The following is a 16,368-nucleotide window of genomic DNA, read 5'->3' as shown; positions in this document are numbered from 1 at the left end:
AGGTGCCCGACCCCCTGCTGTGTGTCAACTCTGCTGTCTCTGCAGCCATCTCAGGAGTTCAGAGAGCTCATTTTGCCTCTTCTTATATCAAGGTTTCCTGTGTGTTAACAATGAAAGATACCAAAACAAGCTAATGAAAATTGTGGCCTAATATTTACATTTAAGAAACTGATTCATTTAATGAGAAATTTCACATTTTGCTGATTTTTATACATGAAAACACTATTAAAAATATTGGTCTGATACAAGACATCAAAAATTTTGTAGCAAAATAATATAATTTAAAAATTGATAAAACAGAATATCATAACTATTATGATTTAAATCATTGTTACATTCTTTTCATAATCTATTAATTCTAAAACCAAAAATGGCCCATCACAGAAGGAAGTGTCACACAATATAAATGGGCTAATTACAAGATAATTTTAGGAAATATAGAAAATATTAATTTATAGTGCCTTAGATACAGTCTGGGTCTGGGAATTTAAAATTGAATGGTGACATCTTTCCATCCTCTAATTTTATCTCTGCTGTACCCACAAGCTTAAAAGTTGAGGCTTTCTGTGACTGTGTGGCATAAGAACAATGGGTTTTACCCCCTCTTTGTCCCCTGAGACAGCACTATAAATAGGCCCTGCTCGTGCCAACCCTGCCCCCAGGATGGCAGCCTATGAATGCAGAAGGCCTATAGCCTTCTAGCCATGTCTGTGGCAAGGGCATGTGCCAGTGGGGAAGCACAGGCTTTGGACCTGAGGACATCTGGGGCAGCTCTTGGTGTCAGTGCTCCACCCATGCCTGGGTCCCTCTACCATTGGCAAGCAACTGTCTAATCTCATCCCAACAACCAGCTTCTGCTTCTCTTAGTCAGAGAATTTCCATGCTGTAAATGACATCAATGACTGCTGGAACCAATATGTTAGCAGAGCAGGAACATACCTGGAAATTTACATTTTGCTGGGAGGAGTCTTCAACTAAGGACCTACTGTTGCAGGGGTATAAATACCGCCACTGTCCTGCCTCCTGACTGGATCACTCTAAGACTGACATTGTCTTCAGAGCCTACTTTCAGGCCTTTCCCTGACATTGCTTGCTTACTTGGTCTATTTCCCTTCCTGACACCATTTTCCCATTCTTTGACCAGTTTTCCTAGGAAGCTTTCCTAATGAAGCATTTTCAATGACTCCTTGTCTCACTGTCTGTTTCTGGGGATCCTAACCCATGATGGGTATTCACCCTTGCTATTTACTGTATGACTTTGGAAAAGTTACTAGTCCTATGTGAACCTGTTTCTTTATCTGTAAAATTGAGATGAAAATGCTGACTTTATAGATCTGTAAGAGTTAGAAGCTTGTGTATATATTAATAAAATATCTGGCACAAGCCAGTTGCAGTAGATGTAAGTTGTTATTAGATATTCCCGAAGGTTACAGTCTCACTCACCACTGCCAGGGGCAGTATTCTCCATGGCTAGAGCATGGCCGTTTGGAAACAAGGCTGTAAGAACTGGGATGGAGAAGCAACACTAGTTATTTGCTTTCCTAGGACTGAGCCCGGGGCCCTTTCAACTTGACTCAATCTGAGTAATTCAGCAGTAAGTTTTTTAAAACTCTAAGCACAAAATTGGGATATAAGAACATGATTTGTGATGTGGGTGCCAGAAGAGGATTCAGAATTTGATTTTAATTACTCTTAGTGTCATCTCCTGACCATGGACATCTTAAGTGGTTTTTGTCAGTGTTTACTTTGAAAAGAGAGATTCTGTCTCTCCCAGAGACTGTCTTCAGAGCCTCTGGGTTGGTGACAGGCTGCTGGGGCTGGGGTTCCCATGGGGGAGAGGAGATAAGTCTGAGCCAGAATGAGCATCAAATGGCCCTGCATTCAGGAAACTCTCAGAATTTGTCATCTTATATACAACATCTGTAGTCAAATCCAAGTGATTCATTTCCTCTTTCTGAAGCCACAGAGCTATAGGGATCCACTCTCATGCTTCCTCCCTAGCCGTCTTCATTTTCCTAGCCTCCTTCGTTTCACTCACTTCATTCTTCCTAAACAGAGTGTGATTCTTTTAGGTCAGCTGCCCTCAGCCTCTATTCTCTGGGGTCTTTAACATCTGCTTTGGGTTGCTACTTCAACTCCTGAAGAACTCCCCTTTGCTGTTAATTATAAATGCAGGTGGTATAAATAACCATTTGAAATGAGTCAGAGATGACCTGATAAAGTCCTCTGCATTGAGCAGGCTAGATGGCGCTGGAAAGAAAGGCTGGGCTGAGCAGGTGGTGGGAGAAGGTTCCCTTGGGTACAGGAAGTGGGAGTGGGAGAGCCATGTGCCAGAGTGGAAAGAGCATTTCAAGAACAGCTTTGGCTCAATTGTGGCCGCAGAATCTGGCAAGCACACCACAGGCTTTGTTGCCTTCAGTGCCAAAAGCCAAGAAAACCAGCCCTTGCCGGCCTTGGAGTGAGCAGGGAGAAGAAAAATCCGAGGAATACATTGTCTGACTGTCGCTGTGAACAAGTGTTCCTGTACAAGCAGATGACCTCTTTCCCGGAACAAAGCGCCACGTTTTAATAGCAGAAATCTCCCAGAAGGAAATGTCAAGGTAAACAAGTGTTGGGGCAGATTATACAACAGACTCCTCTTGTCTAGAATTCTCTTTTCAGAAAGTGCTCTCTGAAGGGTTGTAGCCTTTATAGCATGAGCCCCCTCAAAGGCGGGTTTCTGTCCTCCAAGGAAAAGCACGTCAGGTAATCCCTGATGGAAAGGGGAATTTCAGGGGGCCATAGGGATAGAGCTTTATTCCCAAGGGCAAAGCAGGTGGTGGCATGGAACAAATGCACAGGACCTCAGGGAGCCCTTTGTTTAGAGTAGCACTGAGGTGCCTCTGTCCCCCTAGCCATTGACATAAAGGTCACAAACCCGCAGCATGACTTTCCTTCCCCTCTTTCCACCAGGATTAAGTTTAGTCTCAGGTCATGACTTCTAAAGTGCATCTGAGATACACACCACCTTGCCAGGACCAGATTCAGGGCAAAGAAGGGTCAGTGAAGCAAAATCAAAACCAGAAGGTTTTCTATTTCCTTCAAGGACATTAACAAAGGGAGCACTGTTGCCAAAGGATATAATAGTGAATGTCAATTAGTCCTGGAAACACATCTTACATGACTAAACCTGATGCTGTGTGGAGGCCACTCTTAACCCTCACCACCACTGTATGTACAGAGCACATGCTGCACCTGTCAAGTCACCCTGTTTCCCCAAAACATTAACTGGCCCTTCCTTTGTTCCTACTAATCACTCCTAATTCTGTGTGTTGCAGCTGTATTGTCAGGCCCCTCCCTGCTTTATTTCTTAGGGCATCTATTGTTATTATTAAATGACTTTTTTTTTTTTTGAGACGGAGTCTTGCTCTGTCGCCCAGGCTGGAGTGCAGTGGCGCAATCTCAGTTCACTGCAAGCTCCGCTTTCCGGGTTCACGCCATTCTCCTGCCTCAGCCTCCCCAGTAGCTGGGACTACAGGTGCCCATCACCACACCCAGCTAATTTTTTGTATTTTTAGTAGAGACGGGGTTTCACCGTGTTAGCCAGGATGGTCTCGATCTCCTGACCTCATGATCCACCCGCCTCGGTCTCCCAAAGTGCTGGGATTACAGGCACGAGCCACTGTGCCCAGCCTAAATGATGTTTCTTTATGGAAACCCAGCACATGGTAGGCAGGGTTTCTTCCTGCTTCCTAGACTTCAAGCATCCACCCTGACTGTGCTGGTTCTGCTCTGAGCCTTCTTTTCCTCACTCTCATGAAGATGCCTGTCTGGTTGACAGCATGTCTGGGCAAATACTTCTTATCCATTAACTGAGCATTAACAGACTTGCCCTATGTGGTCCTCAGACTGGGGTACTAATTACTCTGATGAGAGATGTCTGGCTGCCAACAACAGGGGTCTGGAAAAAGAGGCCACATTGTTTATTTTATGCCCAGGTCCAGAGTGGTCCAGAGTGCCTGTACAAGGCACAGTACAGTTCTATAAAGTCAGGGTCATCTCCTTTAGTTAAGATGGGGTGGAGGCAGCTCACAGGTGAAATTCCTCCCTTTGGGGTCCTCTGGAGAAAGCCCATGCTCTCTCTGATACTCACTGGAATGTGGGTCCCAGGGCAGAGATGGATTTCTCTGCTCCAGCCTCCACTCTGAGCACTCATGCTAAAGCTGCTGGTGGAAGGCTGAGGCTATTTCATGGATTAGTTGGAATGTTGCATAAGGAAAATCTTCAGAGATGAGCTGGAATTCTGAGGTATCAGTGTGATCTCAGTTTTGTGCAAACATTGTCCTCCCCATAGTTTCAAAACTATCCATCCTCCCTCTCCAAGTCTCTTCGTGATGGCTCTGCTGTTGCTGCCACCCCAGTATCTCAGTGGATTGAGTGGCTGTGTGGCATTTGCCCAACTCTGTTCTGCTGGCTGTTGATCATCACCGCGGGGTGAGCTTGAGGAGGAGCCCCAGGCTTCTGTGGCCACACTGTGACGGCCCTATGCTGGGTTTACAGAAACCAGGCAGGGACAGATGAAGGAGCCCACTGAGTGAGGACCCAGAGCTCAGGACTATGTGGCTGTGGCTGCTGCTTCCTCAGAACTCAGAATTCTGTGGGGTTTCAGCTCTGGCAATGATGTCAGCAAGAGGGTGGGCCCAGCAACCACGACAGGATGTTAAGCAGAAACATACTAAAGTCTTTCCATGGTATGACTTACTAAGTGGGAAAAATGGTGGGAAACATGTACAGTGTGTGCTTTATATCTGAATAAACATGCTGTCACTAACTGATCAAAAGGAAATTTATTTTCCTCACAGAACAATTTTATATTTGAAAGGAACATCACTGAATAAAGACTTGGATAAACTTCAACTCTAGTGTCCTCTGTATCTGGCAGCTTCCTTTGCAATCAGGACTCGTTGATTCCTAGTGCCATATTCCTACTCTGCTCCACTGCTCCTGATGTCAGCAATTGACCTGGCTACACTTCTGTCTCCTAGCTCCTGCTTACTCATGACTTTGGTGTACTCTGGTGTCTCTTTCATAGGGCTCTTACTATATCAGGACTTCTGACTGCTTTCTTTGTGTTGCCTTTACATATCTACCTTCTGCTATCAATTTCCAGATGTCTTCTGTGTGTGTATGTGTGTCTGTATGTGCCTCTCTTTGTCTCTAGAGTCCAGATTCTTACAGAGAAAGACTCCCATTAGACCAGTTAGTTATCATCATTCCTCTTGGCCAGCTCTAGCTTACACACTCTCAGTCAATTGAGGCGTGCTGTCAACTATTCTTAGGTTAGGTGCTTGTTCCTAATTTAATCATTATTGGTCAAAATAATGGGGCTCATGTAGGGAATATTTTTGCTGAATTAATCTCTTAGAAGGATGTTATGGCCATGTCAGGCTTTCTGAGGTTTGGTCTGACCAATACACTAATTCCTCCCTTCAACAGCTGACATGACACTTCATTAACATGCTTTTAGCACAGTACACACTTCACTGGAAATTGATGCAAACAGATTGTATGCCCTTAGCAGAATTATTACATGAGACAATGGCTAAGATAGTCTTATTGTACTGGGGCTTGAATCAATCATTCACTAAAAGAGAATGTGAACCATGGGAAACTAGGGAATGGCAGGTAGTTAAATCGCATTTATAACCCAAGTGTTCCTGTTATATATTGCTGCCTAAGAAATCATCCCAAAAGTCAGTGGCATGAAGCAATGATCATTTTATGGCGCTCACAGATTCTGTGGGACAGGAATTTGAACAGAGCTCAGTGGGCATGACTTGTGTCTGCTCAGCAATATCTGTGGCCTCATCTGGGGCTAAACTAGAACAGCTGGAACAGAAATCATCTGGAAATGTGTTCACTGCAAAGCCTGCTATCTGGGCTGGCATGACTGAAAGGGTAGGCTTAGCTGGGACTGTCCGTTAGAGCATCTATGCATGGTCTCTCCATGTGGATCAAAATTCTGTGAGTAAATATTCCAGTGAGCAAGACAGAAGGTACATGGGCTGTTTGACCTAACCTTGGAAGTCATATAACATCGGTTCCACCATAATCCATGGGTCCAAGCAGGCACAGACTCACCCAGCTTCATGGGGAGAGGATGTCAATGCCACTTCTCAATGGGAAAAAGGTCAAGAAGTTTGTGGCCCTGTCTTAAAAAAGCCACATCAAGGATAAATTCTCTTTTTCCCTTAAGGATCACCTCATGACATGTTTGGGAAAGGGAGGCTATTTCAATTCAGCTTCCAAATTGTCCACATAACAGCCAGCTGCTCCTCCATAGAGTGTATCCTTCCTAGCTCCACTGCAGGCCACTGCCCCTTGATGATGATCTTGGCCTCCAATAATAAATAACGTATCCAGGATACATTTCTACTACCCCCATGTGGTCTCCATCAAGGCAGCAGGCAGCACAGGCTGGGGCCCATTTCTCACTTCCCTTGACAAAAGCATAATCCACATTTGTGTGGATTCATCAGATTTTGTGAAGTCCTGAGGGAACCAAAGGGAATAACAGCATGTGAAGAAATAACACTACATTATGGGCATGACTCTGCCCAGATTACAAATGAAATGTCTTGAAGGAGCTAACAGGGAGTCGAGCTCTTGTATCTGCCTTCATGTCTCCCCTCATCTCTTGGAGAACCTCTTTTTGTAATCTGCATGACAATCTTCATAGACTTTTTGAGAAATCCCAAACCTACCCATGAAGTTGTTTTTATCTTTAAGATTAATCTATTTTTAAAACAGTGTATTTCCTTAAGTTTGAGTTATTTAGCTCATAGTGATACCCAAGGGGACTCCAGCAGGAGAATCTATGGTGGAAGGTTTGGGCATTCCATATTCTTTAGATCTTTCCAGAAGGAAGCTTTGGTGTTCTAAGTCTCATAGAATCATCAGGAATCATTCATCTAATCTATGTGGAGGTCTTCCCACCAACAAAACTTAGATATCTATCTTCTTCTTTTCTTATTGTCTAACTGGTAGTGGTTCAAACACATACAAATAGACCTTTCAAAAACATGTATTAATTCTTAAATGCAGTAGAGGCTAAAAGCATAAGGAGAAAGTAGAAATATTTTTCTAATTGCCTCAGAATTTGCATGACCTTCTCTCTGAGAATGGAAATTAGATTTTATTTCCAATCTCTTCCTTGCTTTCTCTTCAAAGTGAATTATTTGAACCTGCAGGGAATAAGAAATTGACCTGCTGCTGAACCATGTACAACACAGAAGACCCGGCTGCAACTTAGAAATTATGCTTTTAAAGGCTCAATTAAACTTTTAGAAAAGGACAATCTTCTCACTTAGTTTCTGTCAAGAATGGGGAATAGAGTGGGTTAGAGGTGGGTGCAGCTTCATTCTTTAAGTCTGAAAGAGTTTAGTTACCCACACTGCCAAGGAACTGGTGGCCTAAGCTCTGTAGCATGAACCCAGACAGTGACAACAGTATTCTGCCCTGATTCCTAAGAGGGCCTGAAAAGCCACCTCTGGTCTAGGCATAGAGGTCACTCATCAGCAGATCCAACAGCAATAATCTTCCAGAAATACTGACATTGTATATCACCAAAACTAGAGCATAGCCCTACAGACTACTGGGTCCTCCTAACCTCGTACTTTGATCCCTTTGGTTACAGTAGACCCCAGCCTCTCAATTAAGAACTCTTCCGTATCAGTGGTTTTATTTCTCTGTCTGCCCAATGACACTCACTGGTCAAACCAGCTTGGTGTCAGTATTCTTCCTTCCTGCCCCTTCTACTTCACCTTCAAAACCTTCATGATCTTCTCAGTTCAGTGTTGATTTCCCACTGGTTTCCTCCATTTCCATTTTCTTAAACACAACATCTGTATTTTCTCATTGTGCCAACTGCATTCTTCTAGTAATTAACCCAATACTTATTTGATTTCTAATTACCCAAACTTCTCTCCTTCCATCCACATCTTCAGGGCCACAAGTCCTTTGGCTTTTAGTATATTCTTATCATGTAAATGACCAATGATCTATCATTCAATTATTAGATTTTGAACATTTTATTTTCCTGCTAGACCAGCATGAACATACATGGTCGAAAGTAACTGTATAAATACTGAGATGCCCATAATGACCCTAGCAAGAAGTCTTAAGTGGCTAGTTTGTTAAGACCCATAGTGATTTTGTAATGAAACTTTCTCTTTTCAAGGTCCTATAGTATGGTCAAGGTAAATACCCTGAGATAATTAACTCGTTAACTTATTTCCATTTTGTGCTTAAAATATGAATAATGTCAATTTTAGAGAATCACACTTTTATAGTTAGAGCTTTTGTTTGAAATAAAGTAGCTTTCATCTTCAGTCAGTGAGTTAGACTTTCATGTGAGTTAGAAATGTGAAAGTTATTATATTTATAGATTTTTTTGACATAACACTCTCAATCATTTTTATCATAGTTTGGGTATAGGGGAAATAAACATCCTAAAATAAGCTTGGACAAATATTCTTCAGTAAATCTCTTTTGAAGCCTGAACTACTGTTTGGTTTCCAGGTCCTGGCAGAGTCCTTTTTCCTCTGGAGACTGCTCTTGCTTTGCCTCTCTGCCTGGCCGACTCCTGGTGATCTCCCAGGACTCAGAGTATGCCTTATATTCTCAGGATAAATTTCTCATCCCTACCCCTTTCCTTAGGTGTGATCTTGTTCTTAGACATTCTCGCAACACCCTGCGCTTGATGACACTGATTACAATTGTAATCAAAGCTGAGGACAGGGACCATGGCTGCTTTCGCCCACCACTGAATCCTCAGTGCCTAGACCAGAGCCTTGCTGAAGTTTAAATGATTTAACTTCAATGATTGAGTTGAATGATTAAGTGATCAGTTGATAGCTGAATGAATGAATGCATAGATAACAACATGTAAGAGATGATTATAAGAAATGTCAGGGTTTAAACCAGGTCTCACTGAAAACATGTCTATCTAATTTGCTGCACATAAACATTATAACAAACATTATTTTGTTTCCTTTTTTAATGTGTATGGTCTATAATGTCTAACTTTTAGTTTGTAATTCTGACATAGTTATTATTACCATATTAGACTGCATAGTTTTAGTGTCCTATACAGTAATACAGATATAGTAATGAGCTTTGCCATTGATCTTTAAAAGTCCAGATTTCTACTTATATTTCTATGGTGTACAAATCTCTACAACCCATGTGGGCAGTAGCAGTGGTCCTGAGTGAGGCTGTACCCTTTATTGTTCAGAGCTGACTGCTGTTCTTCCTTGAGTCTCTGGCATTCCTGCTATTGGATTGTTGTGGTAAACATTTGTTTCTCTTGTAATGCTTCTCTCCTGACTTGACATCAATTCCTAAGACCCTTTTCTCCCACCCATCTCCACTCTAAAGAATGGAAAATCTAAATACTTGCTTTCTCAGTCTCCCCCAAAGTTAGACGTTGCCAGAAGGCTGAGTTGGGGCTAATCAGATACAAACTGAAGTTGTTAGCATTCCTGATAAAAGGAACAGATGTTGCTAATGTCAACATGTTCTACTTTTTATGCTTGAATGTGGACATGATGATTGGAGATGCAGCAGCCATCTTGCAACTGTGGAGCAATGAGCTGGTGTGACAAGGATGATGAAGAAGACAGTAAAGATAACCTGGCTTTTGTTAGCATAGTGACCAGTTCTGGACACTGCCTATCTGAGAGTTTTTTGTTATGGAGGTAAATTTCTGCTTGTTTAAGGCTGCATTCTTTGGCTTGCTATTAATTGCAGCCCAAAGCATTCCTAACTGATAAAGCTAGGTAGGCTATTTTTACCCAGCTTCTTACTCTAAATCTAAATATATCCTTAATCTAATTTAATCTTAATCTGAACATAAATCTAATCTTCATATAAAGCTAAACTTATCTAATATGAATCTAATATTAATCTAAATATAAATATTTTAAGGGGCCTAGACTTGAGAAGGGATAACAGCCTCTCTTTTGTATATCTTGTTTTTCTGATCAGACCACAAATAGCAACTTATAATGATGCTAATCTAGATGACTCTATATCTAAGGATGATTTGGCTCTTCCGTCTTACTTCATAGCAAAAATAAATACATCTCATACTACATTTCTCAGATTTTATCCCATAAAAAACTTTTAAGAATGTGACTCATTTTTAAGAAAAGTAGAAATATCCTTTTTCCCAACTTCTAGCAGGTCTAAGACCTAGACACTACCCTCAAATTAGTTTCAAAGCTATTTTGGAATTAAATAAATAATCTACTATATCAGCAAATGATTTTTAACTTTCAAATTTCTATGCTGTGATTCCATTTCTGTAACGAATGAGATGTGTAGAACAAAAGGCCTTTTGGTCCATCATCCAACTTTAAATGAAATCTTTTAGTCTATGGTTACTAAATGCTAAATGAAAATGCAAAAATATTTCCAAATTCACTTTATGCAAAGTCTCTAAAATGGTTAGCTCTTTTCATGTCTAAAAATTAGGGGAGCCTAAAGCTTTGACTAAAACCATGAATTTAGCCCTTCCACCTCTGTCTCTCCTTTCTCCTTGCCTTTTCCCTTGAAACCCAAAGCTAATAGATTACACATGCTGTTAACGGAACCCCCGTTCCTCTACAAAGTCAACACTGCCAAGACACCCTGACTTTCAGCATGTCTCACCAGTTCCTGGCTTTGGTTTCATGTGATCTGAAGCACTCACATGAAACCAGGAAGATCTGCAGTGCAGCACTGTGGAAAATGTGAAACATCAGGCATATGATGTATTTTTAAAATCTGGATTCTGTAACCGAAACTTGGCTTGTCTGCTGTCTGGCTGATAAGGATGGATGAGAGATGAAGACTTTGCTTTGGTGTCTTATGGCAGAAGCATTGATCTTAACAGGGACCTTTCAGGTAGAAGGGGTAATTAAACTGGACAGTCTCTTACTTTACACACCTATTGGTAATCACTGCTAAAGTTGGAGCTGCCTCGACATTTAGATGGGTCACAAGCTGGAAATGGAGTTGGGGGAGGCACAGAGTGACAGGATCTCAGGCTTCAAATAGGTCGAGGCCTTGAGAAAAGCACTGACAGCATTCTATCTGTGGCTGGGAAATTTGATTGTCTGGTGGCCACCTCCCTAGAGAGGGAAACGGGTGCTCCAGTTGAAAAATGGCATCATTTGTCTTAAGAAGTCCTACTGGTTTTTGTTGTTGTTGTTGTTGTTTTTGTCAAAAAAAAATCTTGCTTCTCATCCTTCAAGATGGGTATGATTGTGCAGAGTATTTTCATTAGGTTGTGGTATGTCTGCTTTGCCTCTGCAGAGGTAAGATGTCACATATGTCATGTCTGTTCAGGGTTTCATCATCTTTTACTGATCATTCTTTACAGGACCCACGAGGGAATGGATAAGAAGCATGAACTGGCAAACTCATGTTTGTGTTAGTTCATTTCTTTTCTTCTGATTGCATTTCTTTTCTTCTGATATTCATTCCTTTATGTAGTTTGGGGGTAGCTGTTTCTGCCGAATATGTTTTGGTGGCACACTCATACTTAACAGTATTATGGAAATCACTAATTTTGATCATGACTCTTAAAAAGAAATAGAATTTACTTCACAACGTAGTACATCTTCTAAGCCTTTGTATATGCAATGTATAGTAGCTTCTGCTTTATTTATTTATTTTTTAAATGCTGGGCATGCCCACTAAATTTATTTTATGATGCTCTAAGGAGTTACAATCTTGAAGTATTAAAAAGTTGGGATTTCAAAGGACAAAATATTTTTGAGTTAAAGATGCATCTAACTGCCTAGTAATAATGGCATAAATCTAAATGTATTGATGTTAAAAATTACCGCTGCTCTCAGCAAATCAGGAGAAGAGACCTTCTTCAACTTGATCAAGAACATCTATAAAAAGTCTACGTCGTAATTAATGGTGAGAAACTCAAAGCTTTCTCATCAAGATCAGGAATAAGGCAAGAAGTTCCCTCTCGCCACTGCTTTTCAACATCACACTGGAAGTCTTACCTAATGCAAGAAGACAAGAAAAGGAAATAGAAGTATACAGGCTGAGAAAAAATAAAAGTATCTTTTTTGCAGTCCATGATTGCCTGTGAAGAGAATCTGAAAGAATCAACAAAAAACAAAACAAAACTCCTGAAACTAATAAGTGGCTGTAGCAAGATTGCAGGATACAATGTTAATATACAAAAGTCAATCACTTATCTATATACTAGCAATGAACAAGTCGAATTTGAAGTTAAAAACATATTATAATTTAATAAAATATAATTATATGTAATATAATGTAACATGTAGTGTATATGATGTATATGTACATTGTGTATAATGTAACATATATTACATTATAATGTAAATATATTAACATCCTCCAAGTCTGAATACTTACAAATCTAACAAAATATGTAAAAAATCTATTAGAGGTAAACTATAAAACTCTAATGAAAGTATCAACAAAGAGCTAAATAAATGGAGAGATATTCCATGTTTATAGATACAAAGACTCCATATGGTAAGGATTATCAGCTTTTCCCAATTTGACTTATAGATTCAATGCAATCCCAACCAAAATTCCAACAAGTTATTTTGTGGATATTGACAAATTCATTATAAAGTTTGTATGGAGAGGCAAAAGGCCCAGAATAATCAAGTCAACATTGAATGAAAATAAGAAAGTTGAAAGACTAACACTACTCAACTTCAGTACTTATTATAAAGCTACAGTAATTAAGGCAGTGTGGTGTTGGTAAAAGCATAGGCAAATAGATCAATGGAACCGAACAGAGAGCCCAGAAATAGACCTACACCCACATAAATATAGTCAACTGATCTTTGACAATGGCTATTGTTGGATAGGTTTTTAAAGAAATAGTTAAAACAACTGGACATCCATATGCAAAAAAGAAATCTAGACACAGAACACAGACTCTTACACTGTCATAAAATTTAACTCAAGATGGATGATGAACCTAAATGCAAAATACAAACCTATAAAACTCCTAGAAGGTAACATAAGGGAAAACCTAGATGACTTTGGGTATGGCAAGGACTTTTTAGATACAATGCCAAAGGCACAAACCATGAAAGAAACAATTGATCAGCTGTACTTCATTAAAATTAAAGAGAATGAGAAGACAAGCCACAGACTGGGAGGAAATATATGAAAAAGACACAGTTGATAAAGGACTATTATCCAAAATATGCAAAGAACTCTTTAAACTCAACAATTTAAAAAATCAACTAATTAAAAAATTTAAAAAGGCCCGAATAGACATCCCATCAATGAAGATATACAGATGACAAGGACGCATATTAAAAGATATTCACCATCATATGTTATTAGAGAATTTCAAATTAAAATAGTGAGGTATCCCTACATACCTGTTGGAGTGGCCAAAATCCAAAACAGTGGTAACAACAAATGCTGGTGAGGATATAGAGCAATGGGAAAATTGTACAGCCACTTTGGAAGACAGTTTGATGGTTTCTTACAAAACTAAACATACTCTTACATATGATCTGGCAATCACACTTCCTGGTATTTACCCAAATAAATAGAAAACTTATGTCTACACAAAAACCTGTACACAGATATTTATAGCAACCTTATTCATAATTGCTCAATCTTAGAAGCAACCAAAACACCTTTGAGTAGGTGGGTGAATAAATAATCTGTCCATCTGGACAATGGAATATTATTCAGCACTAAAAAGAAAGGAGCTGTGAAGCCATGAAAATGCATAAATGAAACTTAAATGCATATTACTAAGTGAAAGAAGCCAATCAGAAAAGTTACATATTTAATAATTCCAACTCTATGACATTCTGGAAAGGGTAAAACTATGGACACTAAAAAGATCAGTGGTTGCCAGGGGTTGAGGGGAGTAAGGGATGAACAGGCAAAGCACAGATCATTTTTAGGGCAGTGAAACTACTTTTTATGATACAATGATGAATACACTTCGTTATATGTTAAAATCCATAGAATATGGATATGTTATCCATGTATAACAAAAAGAATGACTCTATAGACTTTGGGTGATAATGATGTGTCAATGTAAGTTCATTGATTATAACAAATGTATTACTATGATGATGGAATGTTGATAATGGCGGGAGGTTATGTGTCTGAGGGGGCAAGGAGTATATGGGAATCTTTGTACCTTCTGCTCAATTTTCCTATGAACCTAAAATTGTCCTAAAAATAGTTTATTAATTATAAAGGATAATTACCCATGCTCTCTGTGGTAGGCAAACTTCTAAGACTGTCTCTAATAATTCCTGCCTCCTGGTATTCACACTCTTATGTAGTCTCTTTCTCTTGTGTGTAGTCTGGGCCTACTCACCTGCTTCAAATTAATAGAATACAGTAAAAGCGATGGGAGGCCATTTTTATGTTTGGTTTACAAAAGACCGTGACTGTCATCTTGCTTGCATTCACTCTCATGCTAGCACTGTCTTTCTGGCCCTTCTCACATGCTTTCTCTCATGAATTAAGCTGGAGAGGCCCATGTGGCAAGGAACTGGGGGTTGCCTCTGATCAACTGCAGATTATTCCCCCAGTTGAACCTTCAGATGAGACCACAGTCTCAACTAACAGCCTTATTGCAGCCTCATGAGAGACCCTAAGCCAAATAATCCAGATAAACCATGCCTGGATTCCCAACCTATAGGAACTGTGAGATAATAAATGCTTGTTTCAAGCCACTAAAGTTTTGGGGGGTAATTTATTATGCAGTAATAGATAACAAATACATTCTTTCTTAGTAAAACACAATATTTGAGTTTGCACTTTTGATTTTGGTATAGTATCACTTGATTTAATGTAAGCAATACAAAAAGGCTTTTGGATATCTGTCTTTGCTTGGACTTATAGCTCTAGCCTAGTCATTGACAAAGAAGCTTTCAAAAATTGTTTATGAAGGTTGATGACTAAGAATTCCTTCAGCACAAAAAGGATTTTAGAGTTTCTATAATTATAGCATTAAGTATTACTGTATTATAGGAGCACTCCAGTTGAGAAAATTTGGAAGATATTAAATTGCTTGATTTAACAAAATGAGGTTTTCTGAACAAAGCAGGATTAAGACATTTATGAATAATGCAATTGTCCAGAGTTGCACCAGATATATACTTTCAAATGCTGGAATACCACAGGGTTTGGTCTTTGGATGTTTTCTCTTTTCCACCTACATTCACTATGTGAGTGACCTCAGGCAGTCACATGTCTCTCAGTATCATCCAAAGGCTGATAAAACCTAAAAATATGTCTCAAGTCTAGACTTTTTCCTTGAATTCCATATTTTTCACTCCAGCTACCTACTCAACATCTCTATTTTGATGTCTAATAAGCATCTCAAACTTAACACATCAATATTCAAATCCTCACCACCACCCCCGCCCCCACTCTTTTCTTAAAATATAACAATTCCATCTTTTGGTGTTCAAGAAAAAAATCTTGGAGTTACTCTTGACTCATGTCTTTCTTTCAAACCTATATCTAATCTCATTAGCAAACCCTATTAGCTCTTCCTTTGAAATAATTCAGGATCCGGCCACTTCTCAGACCTCTGGTCCAAGTCTTCAACATTCTTCCTAATTGGCTTGTTTCTGCCTTCCCCCCATACCACCCATTCTTAATACAGCATCCAGGGGGTTCTTATAAAGCAAAAGGCACATCTGGTCACGCCTACTCATGACACTACAATGATTGTATCTCACTCAGAGTAAAAGCCCAAGTCTTTATAAATGGCCCACAATGTGCTACTTCAACAGCCCCTCCCCCTCTTCTCTCACCTTGACTCCTGCCACTCCCACTCCCTTCCTCCAGTCATGTTCGCCTCTTCCTTGCACAAGGCTAAAGTAACGCCCTTTCTGCTGAGAATGTGTTTTTCTTTAGACATCCACATGAATCCCTGATTCAGTTCTTTCAGGTCTTTGCTCAGATATTAGTGGGGATTCCTTGGCCACCTTTGTAACCATAAATTGTAGTTATCTGTGCCCTGCCCTCAGAACTCTTTATTCCTCTTCCCCATGTTATTTTTATACATATCACTTCCTCCCAATGTGCCATACATTTTACACTGAAGTACCATACATACCACACATTTATTGTATGTTTCCCAACACTGCAATCTGAGCATTTTTGTGTGTATCCTCTGTGCCCAGAACAGCGCTTGGTTCAAACTAGACATTGCTAATTTTTTTTTTTTTTTTTTTTCTGAATGAATGGATGAAGCTCTTTTGTCAACAGCCTTTCTTTGCTTTTCCACTCCCATCATGGGTATTCATCTGGTAGTTCTATGAGCATCAAAACTTCAAGAGAATCCAG

Source organism: Pongo pygmaeus, chromosome 4, assembly GCF_028885625.2.
Source record: "Pongo pygmaeus isolate AG05252 chromosome 4, NHGRI_mPonPyg2-v2.0_pri, whole genome shotgun sequence".
NCBI lineage: Eukaryota > Metazoa > Chordata > Mammalia > Primates > Hominidae > Pongo > Pongo pygmaeus.
The sequence above is the reverse complement of the archived record's forward strand: the minus strand, read 5'-3'. Positions refer to the sequence as shown.